The sequence below is a fragment of the Aquarana catesbeiana genome, linkage group LG04, assembly GCF_042186555.1.
Source record: "Aquarana catesbeiana isolate 2022-GZ linkage group LG04, ASM4218655v1, whole genome shotgun sequence".
In the NCBI taxonomy this organism is placed as follows: Eukaryota; Metazoa; Chordata; class Amphibia; order Anura; family Ranidae; genus Aquarana; species Aquarana catesbeiana.
Window position 1 is genome coordinate 276,994,629 of NC_133327.1, and position 25,042 is coordinate 277,019,670.

The following is a 25,042-nucleotide window of genomic DNA, read 5'->3' on the forward strand; positions in this document are numbered from 1 at the left end:
ATTTACATGTGTCTGCAGTGCATTTTTCTAAGCCTTTGTGACATGGGGAAGGACAGGTCATCAAAGGAACCAAACGTGTTTTTTGTTCCCAGGGTCATGCATTTATGCGTGTTTGCATTGGGAAAAAAAAGCAGCGTGCTGTACTTCTTTTTACTCCACTGTATTGGATTGCAACAGTGCGTATTGGACTGCTACAATGGTGTGAACTATGCCCATTAGCTGACATTGATTTTGGACTGTCTATGGACACTTTGCATTTGGAATGAGTTCAAAAATCCATCCAACTGCATCTGGTGTACATGGGCCCTTCGATTCTAATTCATTGTAGTCAGATTGGTTAAAGATGAATGTATATTTGTAGCTGTACCTTGCTAAATAAGTATGTAACTGACAAAATACTTAAACATATAAGTTTACAGATGATATTACTTTGCTCTTCTAGACAGTCTGTGTGAGTCAGGAATACGATTAAATAAATAGTTTTTATAGTTTCTTACTGTCTGGTGCTTGTTCCCTGCCATGCTTGAGGTTTAGGATCTGAACAGTGGCCACATTAGAAAATGGGCAGTAATTGTTTTCTGTTTTTAAGTGATCATGACCATTTTCTCTATAAATGAAAATTAGACCCGTGGTTCACAATAGCCAGGAATTGTGATTATAGTGCAGCATGTGGCCTGACGATTATAATCACTGAATAATGACAGCAGATAAAGCCAAGCGGCCCATCTAGTCTGCCCATTTATTTTATGCATCAACGCTTTTGTCTGAGTAAAGGTTTGTGTTCATCCCAGGAATGTTTCAAACAGTTAGTCATTTGGTAAAATAATACATTCTAACATTTTTCTAATTTATTTCCTGACAGTTTTAGGCAGTGCCATGTCCAAGAGCAGAATGCACTTTGGAAAAAATTTCCTCTGGCGGCTCGTGTAATCCTTTTACATATTTAAAGTACACATTTTGTTAAAAAAACACTAGCTTGGAGCTATAGAGGTGAGAAGTACGTTGGGGCCCTGACAGGCACTTGGCTCCTTTTAACAACTTAGGACAACGGATGCTGGTTACCCAAGCAGGCACCCAATGTTGACCTCTACAAGGGTATTTTAAACATACCCTATAGCACTTTTTATTATTGAGTGAGGTAATTTTATTATTTTATTTTACATAGTAGGAGTGATTTTACGAGGGTCCATAATCTTTTCAATGTTTGAGATGTACTTACAATATGTAAAAGAGATCAGTTTTACATTAATAAAACATTTCTTTTTATGTCACACAGGGGTGTGCTCACAAAAGTGAGTACACCCCTAACATTTTTGTAAATATTTTATTATATCTTTTCATGTGACAACACTGAAGAAATAACACTTTATTACAATGTAAAGTAGTGAGTGTACAGCTTGTATAACAGTGTAAATTTGCTGTCCCCTCAAAATAACTCAACAGACAGCCATTATTGTCTAAACCGCTGACAACAAAAGTGAGTACACCCCTCATGCCGCGTACTCACGGTCGAACTTTTCGACCGGACTTGTCCGACAGACGCCGACGGACCAAATCCGAGGGAAAATCCGATCGTGTGTGGGCTTCACCAGACCTTCAGCGGACTTTTCCAGTCGCAAATCTGACGGACTTTAGATTTGGAACATGCTTCAAATCTTTACGTAGTAACTCCGCCGGACCCAGAAATCCGCTGCTAGTATGCTAGTCCGACAGACAAAAACCCACGCTAGGGCAGCTATTGGCTACTGGCTATCAACTTCTTTATTTTAGTCCGGTGTACGTCATCACGTACGAATCCGTCGGACTTTGGTGTAATCGTGTGTAGGCAAGTCCGGTCGTTAGAAAGTCTGTTGAAAGTCCGCCAAAAGTCTGTCGAAAGTCTGCCGGACGGGCTGTCGGACTTTTGTAGCTGAAAAGTCCGACCGTGTGTATGCGGCATAAGTAACAATGTCCAAATTGGGCCCAAAGTGACAATATTTTGTGTGGCCACCATTATTTGCCAGGCATCCCTCTTAGGCATGGAGTGCACCAGAGCTCCACAGGTTGCCACTGGAGCTCTCTTCCAATCCTCCATGACGACATCACAGAGCTGGTGGATGTTAGAGACCTTGCGCTCCTCCACCTCCCGTTTGAGGATGCCCCACAGCAGCAGCGTCGGGAGGGGGGGCTGACGGGGGCTGGAGCCCTGAGTGTGCCCCCAAAAAGCCCTGGGTCTCGATATTCGTAAATGCATTATTAGTCCCGAGCCGTTTAGACAGAGAACAGGAAACGATCTCCCGCTTATCCAGCGCGGCTGAGTGACGTACACAGTCCCACCTCCTGGACCCGGCTTCTATGATGGACGTCACACTGGTCCAATGCCAGGACCGTGGGAAGTGTGACATCCATCATAGGCGCTGTCAGGTCCAGGAGGAGGCAGGAATGACACTGCGGCTGCGCTGGGCACTGGGAGATCCCCAATTGCTCTGTGTAAATGGGAGGGAGGCTGTTCTATCCTGGTTCTGGCTGCCTGGTGCCTGCAGGGCTCTCTGAGTGGTGGTGAATGGGATGGGTGCACTCACACACTACAGGTAAGGCTGAGCAGCAACAATCTGGAATTAAATCAGTGATTGAATGCCAGTTATTAAATAAGAACTGAAATTTGTAACTAATTATATTGCTCTGTGAAGTTTGACTGGGGGGCGTGACCGGACGTGGGTGTTGACAGAGTGTGTAGTGTGAGTGAGCAGCGGGATGAGAGTCTCCTCTCTGCTTACTGCTGTTGACGGAGCGTATGATTGGCTGATATTATCAGGCAGTCCTGTGCCCTGCTGGTTCCCGGTGCCCTGAGCAGTCCTGAGCTGAAGTGGACGATTGAGGAGGTGTCGCCTGGCGGGGGACCGGCGCCCGAAGCTTGAATAGCCGCCCTACACTGAGGCATTCTCGTTGGAGCCGCTGCAGCTACTGCGCCTGTGCAACTGGAGATCGGTGGAACGGTTAACATTAGAAGCTGCGGAGCGGCGAGAGAGAAAGATTGGCGGCCTTGGAGCTGGGGGAACCCAGAAGACCCCTGCCAAAAGTCAGCTGTGGAACTCCTGGAGGTTGGCTGGTGTCCAGACACTGCGCCCCGGAAGTCTGGAGTCCGGAGTGGGCAGGTGAGCGGGACTTTGAAATAGGGCTTAGGCTCTGACAGATTGCTGTACTAGTGGCCAAGGGACAGTGTGCAGGTGACCCTGTATTACAAGACAAGGGGATCGAGGAGTGCATGGGCACCTGTGGTACTACTTTCAAAGCACCGAGTAATTAATGCTGTACAGTACAAATACCGCCTGATTGAAGGTCGCAGTGCCGCTTACATTGCTTTCGCTTTAAAGTGACAATTGTCGTTTGTGATAACTCTGGGCCCTGCTGATTACTGTTTCCCCCCTTATTATTTTTTTTTTTCTTCTTTCTCGGTGGTATTTGTTTACCCAAAGTTAACAATGTCAATGTCAAGGAAGAGAGGGGAGGAACCAGTCAACAAGGAGAATTTGGGGCCTCAGTCATTGCGGTCAGCAAAGGAGAAAGGAAGTCAGGCGGCAGCAGCGGCAGCAAAGCTACAGAAATATGCACATACCCCTGAACAGACTCCCACAAAAAATGGGCAAGTAACGCAAGTTAAAGTCTCGGGGGACAGGAAAAGTCAGGGACAGGCGTCATCAGTCGCAGTAGGAGCGGGGCTCAAGAACGCGAATATTAATAAAGGTACAGGGATGGTGGAAAAAGATCATATGCCATTACCAACCACTGTTCCCACTATAGAGGTAGAACCCACCTTGAGGGAAGTACTACAAGCGATCAACTTGTGTAAAACATCAGTGGAGGGACTAAGCTGCCAAATTAAAGAGGTTAAAGATGAACTGTTATTAATAAAGCAGGAGTTGCAAAAGGCAGTAGATAGGATAACAGGTCTGGAGGAAAGGGTGAGCCAAATGGAAGACGATGTATTTCCCTTACAGCAAGATGTTAAAACCATGACGGATCAATTGGGTAGAATTAATGAAAAAATGGATGAAATGGAAAACCGCCTGAGAAGGGACAATGTAAGGGTAGTGGGTCTCCCAGAAGGATGTGAGGGGCATAGTCCTACTGCTTTTTTGGAAGGATGGCTTATAGAAGTGTTCGGAAGAGATGCATTTTCTTTGCAGTTTGCGATTGAGAGAGCCCACCGGGTCCCCTTCAGGGCTCCGCTTCCTGGAGGCCGCTCTAGGTCCCTACTAATGAAGTTCCTGAATCATTATGACAAGATAATCTTACTGCGCAAAGCTAGAGAGAAGGGGCCTATCTTCTACAAGGGAGCAAAAATTTCATTCTTTTCGGACTTTTCAGCTGCAGAGACGCAGGGAGGGTTTTGTGGAGATCAAACGCACTTTACAAAAATTTGAAGTCAAGTATGCTTTGTTATATCCAGCCAGGTTACGGGTAGAGGCAATTGGGGAGGTTCTCTTCTTTGACTCTCCGACAGGAGTAACACGCTGGTTTGAAGGAAATAAACAAAGACTGAAACTTAAGGAGAGGAGCCCAGTGAGTTAGGATACCCGACATGAAGATTTGGGACTGTGGGAAGAAACATGGACTTGGTATAGGGTGGAAGAGGGATGTTGCATGTTAAAGTAGGAATGAGGGAAGAGGATGGTACTACACTTAAAATTTGGCACATGTGTATATTTTTAGTAGGGGGAGGGGGGAACATGGTAGGAATGGGTATGGCACAGGGAATGTATGAGGTGGTCACGAATAAAGCCCCATGGGCGAACCTGGTAAGGTGGGGGAAGGGGGGGGGGGAGAGGGTTGGGGTGGTTGGATTGGGGGGGCGAGGGGGGGGGGGCAGATGGGTGGTGGAGAGAAGGGGGGTTTGTAAAACTAAGACAGAGTGAATTTAAAACACATTTAGTATTTGGGGTGGTAGGTAGGGAGGTAGGAGGGGGGGAGGGGGGATGCAGGATCGAGCACACGTGTGGTAAATATGACAGGAACACTATGAACAAGAAAGTGGAAGATAAGGGGGAACACTTGGAATAATCACCAGAATGAAAAGTAATAGTAAGAATAGTAAGGTAAGCCCTATGGGTATTAAAGCACAGAGGGTAATTAAGGGAACTTTCTTTTTTTTTTTTGTTCTTTTTTTATATATGTAATGCACTTTATGGAATCAGCTGTGGGGTCTTTTTCTAGTTGCCCTATAGGTTTGGAATCACAATGGGTAAGGAGGCTCTTTTTTGCACAACCTATTATATCAAGTCTAAAGCTGGGTTGTTCTTCTTTTTTCTTTCCTTTTTTTCTGGTTTTAGTATAACCGGGTTTTTAGGTGCCCTTTCCTGCTTTCTGCTCTTATGATGCAGCCGAAGGTTCTTAAAATAGGCTCTTGGAACATACGGGGGATGGGGAATCCGAATAAGATATCTGCCATCTTTTCGCTGTTGGAATTAAGGGGGGTGGGTTTGGCCTGCTTGCAGGAGACCCACCTGACAAAGGACAGGACGAAATATTTTCAAAACAGGAGGTTTCAGGTCCAATACCACTCGGTTTACTCCTCTTATTCTAGAGGGGTGAGCATATTGGTGAAAAGAGGCGTGGCGTTCTCCTGTCGGCAGGCCAGTGTAGACAGTATGGGCCGCTACGTATTTTTATATTGCTCAATAGAAAACCGAATGTATGTTTTAGCTAATATCTATATTCCCCCACCTTTTAAACTAGAAGTGCTGTATAATCTAATGGAATTCATGTTGGATAAAACGGATACTCCGGTAATAGTCGTAGGAGATTTCAATGAGGTGATAAATAAAGGTCTGGACAGATTCCCACCGAGAGCTCAAACACATAATGTAGCAGAGGGCCGGTTGGGCCAGTTCCTGGTAGAAGCAGGACTGACAGATATATGGAGGGTTCGGAATCCTGGAGTAAGGCAATATTCCTGCTTCTCGGCCTCCCACTCCACCTTTTCCAGGATAGACATGACCCTGGGGAATGCGGAAGCAGTACCGATAATAAAGGATGTAGTATACTTCCCGAGAGGGGTCTCGGACCACGCTCTGATGGTGGCCTCAGTGAGTATAGGGGGTAGGGAGGCTAGAGGATTTTGGAAACTGAGTCCATATTGGTTGGAGTTAATGGGGGAACCAGAGAGGATAATAACAAAGTTAGAAGACTTTGTAAGATCCAATGAAGGCTCAACTACAGCGGGCATACAATGGGACACCTTGAAGGCATTCCTAAGGGGTATACTGATCCAGGGGGTGGCAGGGGTCAAGAAGAAGGCAAGAGAGTGGGAGGAAGGGATTAGGAGAGACCTGGAGATGGCAGAGAAGCAATTTTTAGAGGACCCAACGCTAGAGAAGCAAAAATTGTGGGAGGATAAACAAGAGTCTTATAGAATAGCAGTGTTAAGGAGGGGGGAGAATAAGCAACTTTTTCAGAGACAAAGGGTTTTTGGGGAAGGAGAAAGCGTGGGACGTATGTTGGCCTATCTAGTGAAAACCAACTCCTCTTCAACGATTCCTGCAATTAGGACCCCAGATGGCGAGATTTCTTCTCAGAGTTTAGAGATTACGGACACATTTGGGAAGTACTATGAAAACCTGTATAGGTCGCAGGGGATTTGTGGAGAGGAGGATATGGATAAATTCTTTAAGGATATACTGGTACCTACTGTTACTGGAGAGGACAGAGAGGGTTTAGACGCGCCAATCACATTAGCTGAATTACAACAAGCGGTGAATGGAATGGCAAATCAAAAATCCCCGGGGCCAGATGGTCTCCCGGCTGAGACCTATAAGCAATATGGGAAAATCCTGTTACCAGAATTACTCAAAACACTGAATTGGGCTCTACAGGCAGGGAGGATGCCTGACTCTATGACCGAAACAAATATTAATCTGCTCTATAAAGAGGGGGGGGGACCCGCTCTAGCCGTCGGCATATAGGCCAATATCTTTGTTGTGTACGGACGCCAAGATTCTGGCAAGGGTGCTGGCTGCCAGACTCAACAAAACTATTCATAAACTCATACACCCGGATCAAACGGGATTTATCCCCCACAGGACTACGAGTATGAACATAAGGAGGGTATACTTGAATCTCCAGACCCCGACAGAGAATATGGGGTCAAGAGCCGTGATGTCCTTAGACATAACTAAGGCCTTTGACAGCCTGGAGTGGGGTTATCTCTGGCGGGTTCTGGAAGAATTTGGCCTAGGTCCCGTTTTTATAAAATTGATAAAAATACTGTATAAGGGCCCGAGGAGTGAGTGAGGTTAATAATGAAATCTCAGAAAAAATATGTTTAGAAAGGGGGCAAGACAGGGGTGCCCTCTGTCCCCCTTGCTTTTCGCCCTCGCCATGGAGCCACTAGCAATACATATCAGGTCCTGTTCAAAGATGGAGGAGTTTTGTAAGAAGAACAGGAGAGGAGAGGATTGCCCTATATGCCGACGATGTCCTGTTGTTTCTTGGAGATATGGAGGGCTCCCTTAGGCAGGTAATGGACATGATGGAAAGGTTCGGTAACCTGTCAGGACTAGTGGTGAACTGGAGGAAATAAGCACTATTGCCAATAGATACCCCTAATAATCCCTTGATATTGGGAATCCCCCAATTAAAAGTAGTTTCAACAATTTGTTATCTGGGTATAAATATGACAAAAGATCCCTATCAGTATATTGAAGATAATCTAGCCCCACTACTGGGTAAATTTAAGTGCAAAATAGACATCTGGAACCGGCTGCCCTTAACTGTAGCAGGGAGAGGCAACTTAATCAAGATGGTCTGGCTGCCTCAGTTGCTGTATTTGTTACATAACTCACCGGTATGGGTGAATAAAAGGTGGTTCAAGAAAATTGGCACGCTATTTAGGGAGCTGGTATGGAGGAAGGGTAAGGCTAGGATTAGCCTCCAGAGTTTACAACTGCCAGTTAAGGAGGGAGGAATGGCCCTCCCGCATCCAAGGTGCTATTTTCTGGCGGCACAGTTGCAGCATGTAGGGGGCGGAAGTGCTGACAGAGGTTTGCTGACTTTGGAGGCGCCACATAAGACTGTGGTGGAGGCATTGGAGGCAGACTCTCTCCCTGGTAGCAGTCCCACAATCAGGATGATAATAAAGGTTTGGAAGGCAACAAAGAGCTTAATGGGATTCGTTGGGTTCACAAAATATGCCCCCTTGTGGCACAATAGGAAACTACAGGAGGTGATGGCCATGGGGGAGTTTAAAGAATGGGAGAGATGGGGCATAAAGAGATTATCCCAGTTGTATAAAGGGAATGTATTAAAAAACCTTTGGGGAACTCCAAAAGGGAAATGGTATTCCGAGACGAACTTTTTTCAGATATCTACAAATGAGAGTTGCTTTAAATGCTCAATTTAGGGCATGCCCCCTAGTATGGACCGATGCAGGATTGCTTCAGAAAGTGGTTAAACCTGGGAAGATAAAGGGCTTTATCTCAGGAATATATGCGCAACTGTGTAATAAAAGTATCGTAAGGCCAGAACACCTTGGTTGTAGGGAGGGATGGGAGGCGGATGTGGGGAAGTTAACAGATGTACAATGGAGAAAAATTCTGGAGATAGGGCAGGAGGTCTCAGTATCCCCAGCACAGAGAGTCTCCCACTTAATGCTGGTACATAGAGCATACTATACTCCAAAAAAACTATTTCGTTTTGGTTTAAGATTAGACGCCAAATGCCCTAGGTGTGGTGAGGAGGGTGATCTGATACATATGGTCTGGAGATGCCCCAAGCTAGTTCGATATTGGTTGGGGGTAGTAGGAGCCATTAGTGACAAGTGGGGGATATCTTTGGAGGCAGATGTCAGATTTTGCATCCTTGGATATAGAGTATGGGGTTCAGAGGGGGTAACGTTAAAAACAGTAGTTTTGAGATGTCTGTATCAAGCCCCCAAGTTGATTATGCAAAGATGGCAAGCAGTCCTGCCCCCGACGGTTGAGGAGTGGGCAAAAATAGTAAATGAGATCATTTGGAAGGAGAGAGTTCTATATATTAGAAGAGGGAACCTCAAAAAATTTGAAAAAATGTGGAACCCCTGGTTAATTAGCATTGGATGTAAGGATTAATTGAATGAAATTAAGATCCTGGTTGGGGTGGGAGGGGGGAGAGGGGCTAGGAGGGAGGTTTTGGGGAAACAGTTACCTGTTGCCTAAACATAGGGTATGTAGTTTTAATTTGGGGATAGAGCAGGCTGGTTGTTATGGGAATATAGGATGTATGGGTGTGGGGTATGTAGCCTTCTCCCTAGTGAATTTTGTTTACATGAATCCGGTGTGTCATAACATGTCTGTTGGAAGGGATGTAAATTTTAAGAAATGTTAATAAAGAATATTTAAGTGAAAAACAAAAAAAAAAACAAAAAAAAATTATATTGCTCTGTAGATAATTACTACCAGACATGTAAAGAAAAGCCTGAACTATATATTTATACTGATAACCATTTTAAACATTTACTGGCTGTGACAAGTTATAAGTGGATGTGTCAGGAGATCAGAGGTCACCTGAAGTCTGATGTGTGCTGATGTGCGGTCAGATAGGTCAGTGTATGTGTCAGGTAGGTCAGTGTAGGTGTCAGGTAGGTCAGTGTATGTGTATGTGCCAGGTAGGTCAGTGTAGGTGTCAGGTAGGTCAGTGTAGGTGTCAGGTAGGTCAGTGTAGGTGTCAAGATAGGTCAGTGTATGTGTATGTGTCAGGTAGGTCAGTGTAGGTGTCAGGTAGGTCAGTGTAGGTGTCAGGTAGGTCAGTGTAGGTGTCAAGATAGGTCAGTGTATGTGTATGTGTCAGGTAGGTCAGTGTAGGTGTCGAATAGGTGAAGCAGGTGAGCCTAAGACCCCATCCACCCCCCCCCCCCCCCCGTTGGCTTTACCTCTGGGCTGAAGCCCCTGGTCTTTTGTTCCAAAAATGTTTTTTTATGAAATGTAATGTGACTTTCCAATGGTTAATGGTAACAAATCAACTTCTTTTTTCAACTGCATTAATGAGAAAAATCAAATGCAAAGAAATATTTTTTTTTTGCTTTATATCTGAACAAACAATATTCTAACTGATAACGTGGTCCACAGTTAGAATTAATTTGGAATTAGTACTTTTGTTGTCACAAACATTTTCTCTAATGACTGTGTATTGTACAGGAATGTATGAAAGAACCATACAAAGTTTTCTGTGTGTAGTGTATGCAAACTTCGATTTTTAAGAATTTAGACGGAACTGTTCGGGTGTTTATCCGGACTTTTTTCTCATTCAACAGGAGTAATATTTCTACCTCTACTACTTATGACAGTTTTTTTCCAATCCATGGTGTTAAACAAGCATCCTTAGACCTCATACACACTATTAGATTTTCTGCAGATTTTTGTCTTCAGATTTACCAAAACCATGTAGTGCATGGGCCGCCCTGATTGCATACAAATTGAAACTCTTAAAGTGGTTGTAAACCCTTGCAGACCACTTTTTGCTACAGGTAAGCCTATAATAAGGCTTACCTGTAGCTACCCAGGATATCTCCTAAACCTGCACGGTTTAAGAGATATCCCCTGTATTTGCATGTGCACATGCGCACTGAAGCAAACTGAAGCAATGGCACTGACGTTCCGTTGGTTCAGTTAGACCGTGCCGTTACCGGCGGCTCCCGTGTGCATGCATGGGAGTGACATCATCGTGGCTCCGGCCAATCACAGCGCCGGAGCCGCGATACCCAGAAGTAACCCCCAGGAGTGATGTCGCCGACCGCAGCGAGGGTTTCGATCTTAGGTGAGTATTACATAATGAGCTAGTATGCTATGCATACTAGCTCATTATGCCTTTGTATTGCAGGTGTTAGTTTTTTATTTTTTTTTCAAAAGTGGGTTTACACCCACTTTAAGGTGTAACCTCATATGATATGGTTTTGGTAAATCTGAAGACATGAATGTGCAGAAAATCTAATAGTGTGTATAGGGGCCTTAGAAATCAGTGACATCATTCAGTCCCATTTATTTACTAGCCATAGTTGGCCCTTATAAACACACAAAAAACATCTTTTGCTTTAGCTATACTCAGATCCTCATCTAGGATAGGGTCTGATATGGATGATGGGAATCCCCAACTGTTAGCAAAAAAAAGTAAGCGGCTGAAACTGCCATTTATTTTATTATTTTTTGCTGCAGTAGGTTGTGTACATTAAACAGATAAACCACTTCACAGTCAAGGAAAGGGCATCTCCCTGGCAGGTTATGTTTCACTTTAAGCATTATTAAAATCACTGCTCCCCACCATACAGAGTTTAAAAAACTGTTTAATACATATTCCCCAGGGCATTGCCCAACCCCCATACAATTTGTTTGACAAACCCTGCCTATTAGCCTAGAATTTTTTTTTTTATATTAGGCTCCCATTGGCTTCTAAGGAGTTTGGATTCTGCACTTGAACTCAAGTACAGTTGGCCAAAACTGCATTGAACCAAACCTACGTACATTCAGCTCATCCAGAATAGAGACCATGTGACCTCAACCAGGGTTGGGAACGAGCAGACAGCAGTTTCCTATTCATATTACGAAAGTGATATTTATTTATTTCAGGTACTTATATAGCACCATCAATTTACACAGCGCTTTACATATTCATTGTACAATCACATCAGTCCCTACCCTCAAGGAGCTTACAATCTAAGGTCCCTAACTCACATTCATACATACTAGGGACAATTTAGACAGGATCCAATTAACCTACCAGCATGTCTTTGGAGTGTGGGAGGAAACCGGACTACCCGGAGGAAACCCACGCAGGCACAGGGAGAACATGCAAACTCCAGGCAGGTAGTGTCGTGGTTGGGATTCAAACCAGCGACCCTTCTTACTGCTAGGCAAAAGTGCTACCCACTACACCACTGTGCCACCCACTTTTATTACTAAATAATGTAGGATGATTTGGTAGCATGTGCATTATAGATTCATAAAAACTACAAACTTTACAGATGATTTCCAGGCTTTACCCAACCTTACTCCCTGGTAGATTTGGGTAGATCCCAGCATTCATTTTACTTTTGCCTGGTTCCTGCAATGAAAAACAACTTTTATTACCCACTATGACATCACCAGGCTTGTATGCATCTTGCAGGGGCAGCTGCTGAAAGGAGGTATCAGTGGGTTTCCCTATGACAGTTCTATAGATGTAGACATTTACCCCAAGAAATACATCTTCCCAAGAACCCCTTCTCCACACACAGTATGTGAGTACGCTCTCGGGTGTCAAGACAGCAGTATTGATTTGTAGGTGTAGAATAGAATGCACATGGAGAAAGACATAGAGGGGCAACAATTGGTGGGTGGGAATCTGTAGTTCAGCAGAGAAGAACCCAGGCAGGGGTGCTGTCTGGGATTTCAGAAGCAACACTATCAGCTCACTACTGGCAGTTAAGAGCTCACTGGATTTCTGGCAGGATCACTAGGCATGTTTCTGTCCTTGCAATGTTTTTAAAGAGATAAAACATTGGGAAAGGTACATGTTTTGCAGATAAATGATCTCAATAACCTTCTCACAGACCTTTTTGTCATGTATATTATGAGCACTGGCTATAGTTCATTTATTAATTTATTCACCGCCCGTATATTTGCATGTTCAGATTTGTCACATCCTTGGCAAAGATCCTATAATCTATGCCAACCTAAAATTTTCTCATGAGGTATTATGTAAGAAAGGGAGAAACTGCTTGGTTGCAAGGAGGTCAAAATACTCCTTTCAGACACTTCACACATATAATAAAAAAGAGCAGATGGAAAGAAATATTTAGTTTAGTACATATTTAATCTTCACAATTACATGCACATAAAAAAATATGAAAGTGCTAAGTATGTGCACATTTGGCCTCTTTCCTGTAAAATAATCATTTACTTGTACGATATGTTTAACCTAGTTCTTCCCGCGTAGTGAGTTTTCTGATTTATCTCAGAAAAACTTGTGGAGTTAGAATCATTTGAGTGGCAGTCGACTGGTATTGGAACGTTTATATTATATTTTTATAGCTACTCTGTTGCATGTCAAAAGCCTAAAACACTTTTGTTTAAATATTTCTGATGGCGGTCTACTTGGTCTGTTTTATGTCACCTCTTCAATATACCTTTATGTATTATATACTATATTTATGGCTAAGAGGAATTAGATTTGATGATCTGCAGTGCTTTCATTCCCACTTCATTCCCAAGACTGATACAGTCTGCTTATTGCAACACTTACTACATATATTATTCTATGACCCGCTTGCAACAAGACATTATTCTTGTAAATTTATGGTCTTTGCCACATAGCAACTTAACTAGTAAATTAATGCATGCAGATATTTAGAAGGTTATGTCTATTTGTTTTATGTTGTAGATCCTGGAGATGACTGCTTTGAAAATTAATCATGTGAACTACTTTCAATGATAGAGTAGTTATTTGGGAAGCAAACATTTGCAAATTCAGCCACCCAGTTATCTGCACCGCCTGATAGCATATGATAAGTTTTAAAGGACTAGCGACAGCAAAAAAAGAGACATAATGATCACATACAGTGTACTATGTACACAGTACTATGTCATTGTACAACATCATCTATTGCACTCTTTTGTGCTAACCTATCGTCTGGTAGTTAGCTCTGTCCATCCAAAGCCAAGCTCCCCTCTCCAGGCTTGTAGCAAACTCTATGAATTCTACAATCTGGAAGCAAGAAATCTCTGTGGATGATAAGCCCTCATTCACACCAATGTGATTTGTCATGCAATTTGACAGTTCAAAATCGCATGGCAAATTGCACCCTATTTTCCGCAATGGAATCGTTCAAATCGTTGCAACTCAAGTCAGAATGACTTTGAAAAAGGTTCCTGCACTACTTTGATTTCTGTTAAATTAAGTCGCAAGCCGCAATGAAATCGGAGATCCAAATTGCACAGATCTGTGGCTTTGAAAGCGTGCAATTTCAGACTCGTACTGGTGTGAACCAGGGTTAAAGTTGCAAGGAATCTTGGCAGCAATATTTCTGCCAAGAAATATTGGCAGAAATATTGGTCACGTGCATTCCAGTTTTTACAGCCCGTTCATTTAATTTTTCAGATCGCGCCACACCAAGTTGCATGGTACTGCAATATCATGTGGTTTGGTGACCGCAAACATGTTGCTTTTACACGATGCATTTGGACTGCCATTACCCAGGAATGGCACGCGCGCACATCCCACAAAGGGCAGCCTATTCACGTGCAATGCACCTTTCCCACGTTGCATTTCAGTGTGAACCAACCAGGTTCATAGGGCACACTGGGCATTTGCTTGGTGGGCCAGGGCTGCTGGGCCACATGTCCTAACAAGAATGGCCCGTTGATGAACAGCAGGAGGTAAACAGCTCCTCTCCTGGCTCACCCGTCTCCCCCGGAAGGAGGGGGCGGGAGGAGCTGGAGACCTGCACAGAGAGCGGGAGTCTTTTCATATTAACAAGCGGGTAATCACCCACTTGTTAACATGATCTGGATCTGAAGCTCCTCCCGCTCCCTGCCCTGCCAGGCCAGGACTGACCATTGGGCACACCGGACATTTGCAGCGCCCCTTCTCAGTTCAGTCCCCTTTATAACACAGTGCCCCTTTAGATTAAAGTGCGGAAGACCAACTTCATGAATCTCTCATCACCAACCACCCCTGGTCCTTGGAAAAATTGGCTGCTCAGCCTAAAATGTCCGGGCCTATTTTCTGTCCCAGTTTGGGCCTGGAACCAACCTTTAGTATCTGCTGTAGCAGGAATAGGCTACGGTGCCAGGAGACAATGTAAGAGCCTATTCATTGCCAGCCTGGAAGGTACTGTTGGAGTAAATGCTCTCATCTTGCACCATGGCCAACCAATACGTAGGGTGATTACCAGTAGACTAAAGCTTTGGGCTGTAGTTATTTTTTTGCCCCAGCCATTGTCATTTCATGATTGCTTTACTTTATACTGAACATTCCACTCAGGCCCCTCACTGATTTGTTCATACAAGTCATACAATAATTCATCTTTTGGGAACTGCTTTCTTAACTTGAAGAAGAAGAAAAAGACAGTAATGTGTGCTGTGGAAGATGGTAGAGGAAATAACTTTAGTCTATGAAAGGTTTATAGGAAGCCAAAATGAGTTTGCTATGCCAGTGCCTGGCCACCAATCAGTTTTCAGTTTTTGATGGACTTTTCCTCCTTTCCTTTAAACAAATAGATGAAAAATCATATTATTGATCATTTAAAAGCCAGTGATTCTGCCTGCCAGATGAATAATGGAGCAGTAGAACAGTCTCTGAAATATGATGACTAGCCTGCCTCACACATGGACACAATGATCACAACTTTACACTCTGTACCTCTGTTTCTCTGTACCATTTCAACATCTGCTCACATCATATAACTGTTTCAGCACGCTTTTACTAAAAATCTCACTCTTTGGTGAGAAACTGATACATTAAGTGAGAACGTTGTATGATACAAGGGTGAAAAAAGTGAAAGGTACTTGTGAGAAGGTAGCAGCAGCTTGAATAAGTGCTCTTTACTGTCACACTTCATTCCATTCATTATCTATTCTATATTACATACTATCTGTGCCTTACAATTTAGTTCTGTTTTATCCTAAAGAGGAAGTCCAGCCAAAACATTTTTGCTTGGTGTAAGGTTGGCATGGGTTAGAACATTTGTCAAAATGATATTGCTGTTTGTGCTTTGATGAGGCAATGTCTCTCTTCCTGACCCAAAGATAAGAAGGCATATGGCGTACATGGTAAATGAACACTGCTGCACAAAAAGGATGCAAGCAGTTCTCAGTATGCAGCCTTTTTGGGTCCAGGTGAGGTGGGATGCAAGGATGGGGGTGGTAACAGGAACAGGTATGGCAGGGTGCAGGGGTAGGGATGGTAGCATGTACAGGTGAGACGGGGTGCAGGCGTGGGAATGGTAGCAGTTCAGCAGAAGTGGGATGCAGAGATGGAAGTGGTTGCAGGTAATATGGAGTACAGGGATGGAAATTGTAGCATGTTCAGGTAAAGTAGAGTGCAGGAGTGGGAGATACTAGCAGGCACACAGGTGAGGTGAGGTGCAGGGGTGGAGGGTAGTAGCAGGGATGGTGGTTTCTACTGTTATGGGGAGATGGCTTAATGTATTCAGATTGGAGTGCAATCTGTAGCTATTATAGCTTTTTATCAAGCCACAAAAAAGAGGAGAGGTGTATAGTATACTACTAATTTCTTACATGGAAACAGTATTACTATTGACACTCTTTGGTAACTTGATCCTGCAATCTCTGGTAACATATCTCTCTGTCTCTGGTAACATGGCTCATCTTTCTCTGGCAACATGACTCATCTGTCTCTGGTAACGTGGTCCCTCTGTCTCTGGTAACATGGCTCATCTGTCTCTGGTAACATGGCTCATCTGTCTCTGGTAACATGGCTCATCTGTCTCTGGTAACATGGCTCATCTGTCTCTGGTAACATGGCTCACCTGTCTCTGGTAATGTGGTCCCTCTGTCTCTGGTAACATGGCTCATCTGTCTCTGGTAACATGGCTCATCTGTCTCTGGTAATGTGGTCCCTCTGTCTCTGGTAACATGGCTCATCTGTCTCTGGTAACATGGCTCATCTGTCTCTGGTAATGTGGTCCCTCTGTCTCTGGTAACATGGCTCATCTGTCTCTGGTAACATGGCTCATCTGTCTCTGGTAATGTGGTCCCTCTGTCTCTGGTAACATGGCTCACCTGTCTCTGGTGATGTGGTCCCTCTGTCTCTGATAACATGGCTCACCTGTGTCTGGTAATGTGGTCCCTCTGTCTCTGGTAACATGGCTCACCTGTCTCTGGTAATGCCTGTCTCTGGTAATGTGGCCCCTCTGTCTCTGGTAACATGGCTCACCTGTCTCTGGTAATGTGGTCCCTCTGTCTCTGGTAACATGGCTCACCTGTCTCTGGTAATGTGGTCCCTCTGTCTCTGGTAACATGGCTCATCTGTCTCTGGTAATGTGGTCCTTCTGTCTCTGGTAACATGGCTCATCTGTCTCTGGTAATGTGGTCCCTCTGTCTCTGGTAACATGGCTCACCTGTCTCTGGTAATGTGGCCCCTCTGTCTCTGGTAACATGGCTCACCTGTCTCTGGTAATGTGGTCCCTCTGTCTCTGGTAACATGGCTCATCTGTCTCTGGTAATGTGGTCCTTCTGTCTCTGGTAACATGGCTCATCTGTCTCTGGTAACATGGCTCATCTGTCTCTGGTAATGTGGTCCCTCTGTCTCTGGTAACATGGCTCATCTGTCTCTGGTAACATGGCTCACCTGTCTCTGGTAACATGGCTCATCTGTCTCTGGTAATGTGGTCCCTCTGTCTCTGGTAATATGGCTCATCTGTCTCTGGTAATGTGGTCCCTCTGTCTCTGGTAACATGGCTCATCTGTCTCTGGTAACATGGCTCATCTGTCTCTGGTAACATGGCTCACCTGTCTCTGGTAACATGGCTCACCTGTCTCTGGTGACATGGCTCACCTGTCTCTGGTAACATGGCTCACCTGTCTCTGGTAATGTGGTCCCTCTGTCTCTGGTAACATGGCTCATCCGTCTCTGATAACATGGTCCTTGTTTCTTGTAATGTGACTGGCTTCACTGTCGGTGGCATAGCTTCACTGTCTCTGGTAAAATGGTAACATTGTCTTTAGTAACATAACACTTTGGTACCATGGTCCTGCTGATTGTACATGGTAGCATTTAATTACATTGGGTTTATAACACGTACCATGGCTTTTATGTGCCTTTAGTAACGTAATTCCAATACTGTAACAGTGATTCTGGATCTATGGTATATACTTTTTTTTAAATATAGCTGTACAATATTCTATGTCTGGTATATCATCTTGATATCTGCCCTGAATTCTATTTTTTTTAATAGGGAACCAGTCCTGATGACATTGCCCCTTACCACTACCACTTAATTCATTAATGGCACTATCAGGTTTCATTAGATTATGTGGGTAGGTGGATTTGTGGCTTTGTCTTCTGACGTGGGATGCCAACCCCGGAAAAATATACTGTACTATGTGTTCTGTATGGAATTTGCAAATAATATTAGTTATGTTATGCAACTGTACCACCAATGATAAATGGCAACGCTCTCTGTAAATGGCAACATTGTTTCTTCTTGTAACAAAGTAGCAGTTCTATCTACTGACATAAAGCTCTACTGGCTGCACAGCAACATTCTCTAATAACAAAGTAGCTTTCTCTGATATCATGCAATATTTCCTTATAATGCAGCAAACCTCACCTGTAAGATACACTGATCCCTGATACAGGAACAGTCTCTTATAAAATGACACAATGTGATTCAATAAAGCATTTGTGCCATTTTTCTGGCAGTATGGGCGTATTAGAAAGGGCTGTGCCTAATTAATGAAAGCCTTGACAGTTTCAGTGATAGTTCCAGCATGTGAAAATTTCCTGGAATGTTGCAATGGTTGTGACAAATTCTTTAAAGGAGAAGTATGGTCAAAGCTATTTTGGCCCTAATTCTCCTATGGATCACAGGAGTGTGCTTCATTCTGCTAAAGCCCACTGTCGGCTGACATCACAGCTCTGGTGCCTGGACCGGCAGCTGGTTTAGCCTCTCAGCAAGCCTATGGAAGACTGAGCCAGCTGCTCTTGCTCCCCCCCACCCCAACAGTCACCAGTTCTCTACAGACTGAATACCGAGAACTGAGCAATAAATGTTCTTTGATCGCTCAGTTCTTGTTGTAGAACTATTGGGGGTCAGCTGCAGCTAGGATTGGTGCTGAAGCCATCTAGGTGAGTATGATTGTTTATTTTTTTGTATTCCCAAACTTCTTTTTAAAGAAATGCTGCCAGCAAAAGCTATAAATGGGACCAATGTAATTCTGGATTAAGTAGGGCTGTGACACCCCCTTACCCCCCCCCCCCCCCTTCAGTGGTTGCCAGTATGCTGTCAGCTTTACAGCTTCATTGGTTGATAGGTTGTAGCTAACTGACAGGGCTTCCATCTTCACCTGGTCTTCCTTCTGGTTTCAAGCTGCGGGCGCTTGAATGGCTGAGCCACAATGAGGTCACTCGATGGAGTCACAGTGGCGGACCGTCCATTAGGGGTGCCTGGGCACCGCCCCCTCTATCCTCGCCACCCCCTATATGAATAATGGATAGATTCATGCATAGCATGAATCTATCCATTGTCGCTGCTGCCCAACCCCTATTCTGGTGTCCGCCCCCTTTCAGGACGCCGGGCGTCTGAATTAAAGCGGCGGAGGTGTTTTTTGAAGCACCTGATTAGAGCCACAGGCTCTAATAGGCTTCAAATTAGGGGCATTGCGCCATGAGCCCACCCAAGTGTTACAACAGTGAATGAATATTTGCTGTTGTAACACTGATCCTCTATCCAGTCAATCAGAAGCAGGTGTGAGACCCATTTTCTGATTGGCCAGAAGGTCGCCATCGAGCATGGGAAGCCATGATGGGGTAAATGCGACTGACCAACCGATGGGGGGAGGGGGGGTGTCGGTGGCATACTGTTGCCGCCCCCCTAAAAAAACTCCACCGGCCGCCACTGCACTGGAGTCATTGTTTACGGCACAGGGCACTGAAGGAATGGCATGAGTATACTGTTCCTTCAGAGCGCATGCACCAGCGGCGTCACAAGTAAATCTCTCCTAAATGGTGCATGTTTAGGAGATGTTTACAGCACCCACGTGTAAGCCTTATTATAGGCTTGCCTGTAGGTAAAACATAAATCCACTTTACTGCCACTTTAAAGCAGAGCTCCACCTAAAAGGGAAAGCTCCGCTTGTCTGCCCCTCCCCCCCCACCCGCTGCCATATTTGCCATCTTTTGGGGGGGAGCGGATACCTGGTTTTGAGAGGTACTTATTCCCACTTCCGTCTGACTTCACCGCAGCAAACTCAGCCGGAAGTTCACCCCCCTCCTCCTTCCCCCACAGCTGGCCCATTCCCAGAGCCCAGCACAACTCGCACATCTGCAGTAGGGAACTGGCTGTGAAGCTGCAAGGTTTAACTGATGGTTTTCCCTAGCAGAGATGGTGGCGGCAGCACCTGATAGCCGATTGAAAAATTGGCTTGGGTGAGGACATCGCTGGATTCATGGACAGGTAAGTGGCCTAATATTAAAAGTCAGCACCTACAGTATTTGTAGTTACTGACTTTCAATTTTTTCCTGCAGTAGCCTGGAGCTCCTCTTTAAGTTGGCCAAAAAGTATGACTAAACTCCAAACTTTCTGCATTAATCAATGACTACCATGGCACAACACTCTACTACTACTTTTTCAAAGCTAATAGATCCTTCCTGATGAACAACCATGACTATCTCTGCCTTGTAAGTATGCTCTCCCCCAGTGGTTCTCAATCTCAATCCTGTCCTCAAGTACCCCCAACAGGCCATGTTTTGGGAATCTCTCTTAGATAAAATAGCTGTCCAAAATACCAAGCCATTGATTTAAAGCACCCGTGCAAGGTAAAGGAAACCTGCAACCATGGCCTGTTGGGGGTACTTGAGGACAGGCAGGGCTGGTGCGAGGATTTTTTACACCCTAGGCGAAACCTCATTTTGCTGCCCCATTGGCTCCACCCCTGACTCCACCCCCTTTGCCCTGCCCATGTGACAGGAGGCAACGCTATACAGGAAGCATCTGCTCTGCTTCCTCTAGCGCTGGCTCCAGTGCTGCGCCTCTAATTACACTACTGGCCAGATGAAGCAGCTGCCTGAGACTGAGATAGTTACATGCTGCAGCCTGTAGAGCATGCAGACACGGAGGGAAATCAGCGCCCTAGGCGGCTGTCTAGTGTGCCTACTGGTAGCACCGGCCCTGAGGACAGGGTTGAGAACCACTGCTCTACCCGGTCTTTATCACACACGTCCAAGCCATCATCCTACCTAACCACAGTCATTTCCCATAGAAGCAGAGGCCAAGAAGCTCCATCTGAAAGCTCCTCACATCACTTTGGAAATAGTTCTAGAATCATGTTTTTAAGGGCTCATTCACACCATAATGTTCACTAAAAAAGTTTGCATTGATATATGCTTACATGCATTTCTATGCGCATTTCAGTGCAACTATTTTTTGTTCATTCAAATTTCATGTGCATTTTGTAGGCACTTTTGCCTATTTCTTGGGTCATCACATTACTTTTTTACAAATGTATGTGTGTTTATATGAGTTTATGTGTGTTGCGGTGTGGAAAAATGCGAGCATGCTGCATATCTCCAAACAAAGTTGCGAATGTGTTTGTTACTAACATGTAGCAACACCAGACATAAAGCAAACGCTGATAAAGTACACGTGGTGATGATTATATACAGATTCACCAGAGGTTTACATGTTATATTTATAAATCTCTTTGATCTCTGTATGGCTGCCTGACTTTAGAAGGAAAGCCGTAGGTTTGTCAAGCCCATAAGGTGCTATACTTTGATCAGTTACCTGCCTTGTATATTCTCATGTACCCCACCAGGGTAAGAATGAGTTAATGGCAATGAACACATAATCAGCTCTAATATAGATAGAGAATCAGTGCTGCCTACACAATCCAGCATTATGAGAATGTCATATCCTGCTTTAGGCTCTTATCTTTCTGCTTTGCATCACACAGGATCTCTTGCAGGAGCATGTGTTGCTGTTTATTTAAGATTCCTGCTGTGTGTTTTCCAGAGGGTGGTGCACAGCACAATGAGGCAGTGTAGGAGAAAATCACACTGACATTGCCAGGACCCAGTGAAATTCTAAACACAGAAGTGACTGAGCAATGTAAATATTCCTTTATAAACAAATAATGTCATCGGAAAATGCAGATCAATCAAAAACAACATCATGTAATTTAGGGTACCATACATTGCGATAGGATTTATTTTAAGAATCATTAGTCCTAACTTATACTTGTGTTTGTATGAAATAAATTAGTACATATAGAGTATATACCAATGTATAACCAGGCAAGTTGTAGTGAGGTGGATTAAAAGAAATAAATAGCCCCCACCACTAAACCAGTTCTGGGATGTGATGTATACACAAGGTTTTCAAAAGTCTCAACTTAGTGTTACTAAACCCAGAACCCTGCACTCACGAAATATGGTCCCCCACAGTACACAGAACACGAACGTGCAATCGTTTTAGTAAATATAAACGGCTAAATACCTTTTCTCATCAGCTGTATATAGCAGTCTTGTGACTTCTATCAGTGTCTGGTTAAATCTTGTAGGAGGAGTTTTCATTCTACAAGCTTTAGAGCCCTTTCACACTGGGGCGGGGGCGGCGTCGGCGGTAAAACGCCGCTATTATTAGCGGCGTTTTGCCGTCGGTATGCGGCCGCTAGTGGGGCGCTTTTACCCCCCGCTAGCGGCCGAGAAAGGGTTAAATACCACCGCAAAGCACCTCTGCAGAGGCGCTTTGCCGGTGGTATAGCCGCGCCGTCCCATTGATTTCAATGGGCAGGAGCGGTAAAGGAGCGGTATACACACCGCTCCTTCACCGCTCCGAAGATGCTGCTAGCAGGACTTTTTTTACCGTCCTGCCAGCGCATCGCTCCAGTGTGAAAGCCCTCGGGGCTTTCACACTGGAATGAAAGTAGCGGCACTTTCGGGTCGGTTTGCAGGCGCTATTATTAGCGCAATAGCGCCTGCAAACCACCCCAGTGTGAAAGGGCTCTTAACCAGACACTGATAGAAGTCACAAGACTGCTATATACTGCTGATGAGAAAAGGTATTTAGCAGTTTATATTTACTAAAACCATTGCACTTTCATGTTCTGTGTACTGTGGGGGACCAGATATATTGTCTGACTGTCTTATGAGGCTGCATGACCCCTGACCCTTTGTCTGGAAAGTGCTGGTTGGCCCTAAGCTGATCACATGCACCCTCCCAAAAAAAAAAAAAACTATTTAGCAATACACAACAAACTGAGTATGTGCAGAGTGACTCCAAAGGCTCTGTTCTATCACGAGACGGATTGGGGACAGTGGAAGAAGGGGAGGATCAGAGAAGACAGGGTCAAACGGCCTTTTTAAACAATGCGGACGGATTAACCCCTTAGGTTCCAAAGTGAGTATAACAAGCATGCTTTACTGCATATACACACTGATTTTACTGTTGTGGGTTTAGTAACACTTTAAATAAAGATGCAAGCACAACAGAAAGGTACAAAGTAAAAATTGCATTGCATCTAAAATACATAATGAGGTTATAGTAGCCCAAATTTGTATTTTTTTTTCTTCAGTGTTTAAACAAGATCTAAAAGAAAAACTTCTGTTTGCAATACATACCTTATTTCAGACCCAGGGTCAGGACATTTTCACCGTGTCTCTTTTCTTCTCTATTCAATGTAGGCAGATCATGGCTGATGGAATGGGCCAGCAGAGTGCTGTACATAGCACTGCCTCAGTATTTCCCTCTGCCCTGATGTAAGCAATGGGCTGACCCTTGAGAGAAGTTATGCAAATATCAACATGCCTTGATAAGTGCTGTGGTGTACCTCAGGGACGTGCAGAGGCTCACCTACCATGAACATTTAAAAAAAAATAAATAAATATCGAGCTTTGAGGGTCGTAGCTCGACAACCTGAGGTCACAGAGACCCCAAATTTGGGGGGTAGGTAGCCTAAGTCCTTTGGGGCTCCTACGACCTATGGTTCTGGAGATACAGGGCTCCTTGCGCCGCCTGTCAGAAGCTACATACAGAGCGGCCAGTTTAACCACTTGCCGTCCACCATATAGCAGAATGACGGCGGCAAAGTGGTTTCAATATCCTGACTGGCGTCATATGACGTCCGCAGGATATTGAGCCGCTGCGCTCCCCCAGGGGCGTGCATCGTGGTGATCGTTGTTGCGGGGTGTCAGTTTGACACCCCGCAACACCGATCTAGGTAAAGTGTCTCTGACGGAGACTCTTTACCACGTGATCAGCCGTGTCCAATCACGGCTGATCACGATGTAAATAGGAAGAGCCAGTGATCGGCTTTTACTCACTCGCGTCTGACAGACGCGAGTAGAGGAGAGCCGATCAGCTGCTCTCCTGACAGGGGAGGTCTGTGCTGATTGTTTATCAGCACAGCCCCCCCTCGGATCCCACCCAGCACCACCAGGGAAGCCGCCCAGGACCACCAGGGAAGACATCCACCATGGACCACCAGGTATGCCCCCTAGACCCCAGGGAAATACTAATCTGTGCCCAGGCAGCTGCCAATCAATGCCCACTCACAATGCCTACCACTGCCAGTGCCACCAGGGATGCCTATCAGTGCCGCGTATCAGTGCCGCGTATCAGTGCCCATCAGTGCCACATATCAGTGCCCATCAGTGCCCAGCAGTGCCTCCTATCAGTGCCCAGCAGTGCCGCCTATCAGTGCCCATCAGTGCCACCCATAAGAACCCATCTTTGCAGCCATTCAGTGCCCATCAGTGTCGCCTATCAGTGCCCATCAGTGCCCACCAGTGCCCACCAGTGCCACCCAGTGCCACCCATGAGTGCCCATCAGTGCCGCCTATCAATGCCCATCAGTGCTGCATATCAGTGCCACCCATCAGTGCCGCCTACCAGTGCCCATCAGTGCCGCATATCATTGCCCATCGTCAGTGCCCGTCAGTGCCCGCTCATTGGTGCCACCTCATCGGTGCCGCCTTATCAGTGCCTGTCAGTGCTGCCTTATCAGTGCCCATCAGTGAAAGACTTACTTATTTACAAAAATTTTTAACAGAAACAAAAGCAAAACTTTTATTTTCTTTCAAAATTTTCGGTCTTTTTTTATTTGTTTCGCAAAAAATAAAAAACACAGAGGTTATCAAATACCACCAAAAGAAAGCTCTATATGTGGGAACAAAATGATAAAAAACTTAGTTTGGGTACAGTGATGGATGACCGCACAATTATCATTCAAACTGCGACAGTGCTGAAAGCTGAAAATTGGTCTGGGCAGGAAGGTATATAAGTGCCCTGTATTGAAGTGGTTAAATACAAGCTGACACACTCTGTTTGCAGCAGACTGAGAGGATGAGCTCACAGTGCCTCTCCTCACTTCTTCTC

At 44.8% G+C, this 25,042-nt stretch overlaps 1 long non-coding RNA gene across 1 annotated transcript in view; it reads right to left on the reverse strand.

Annotated features, from left to right (window-relative positions):
• Window positions 1-18,378, reverse strand: part of LOC141141495 (uncharacterized) — a 32,625-nt gene extending 14,247 nt beyond the window's left edge. The window contains exons 1-2 of the long non-coding RNA XR_012244103.1: window positions 18,278-18,378; window positions 17,526-17,645 (exon numbers count right to left, since the gene is read on the reverse strand). This is a non-coding gene — a long non-coding RNA (uncharacterized lncRNA). The remainder of the gene's footprint in view (window positions 1-17,525; window positions 17,646-18,277) is intronic.
• Window positions 18,379-25,042: the final 6,664 nt, after the last annotated feature.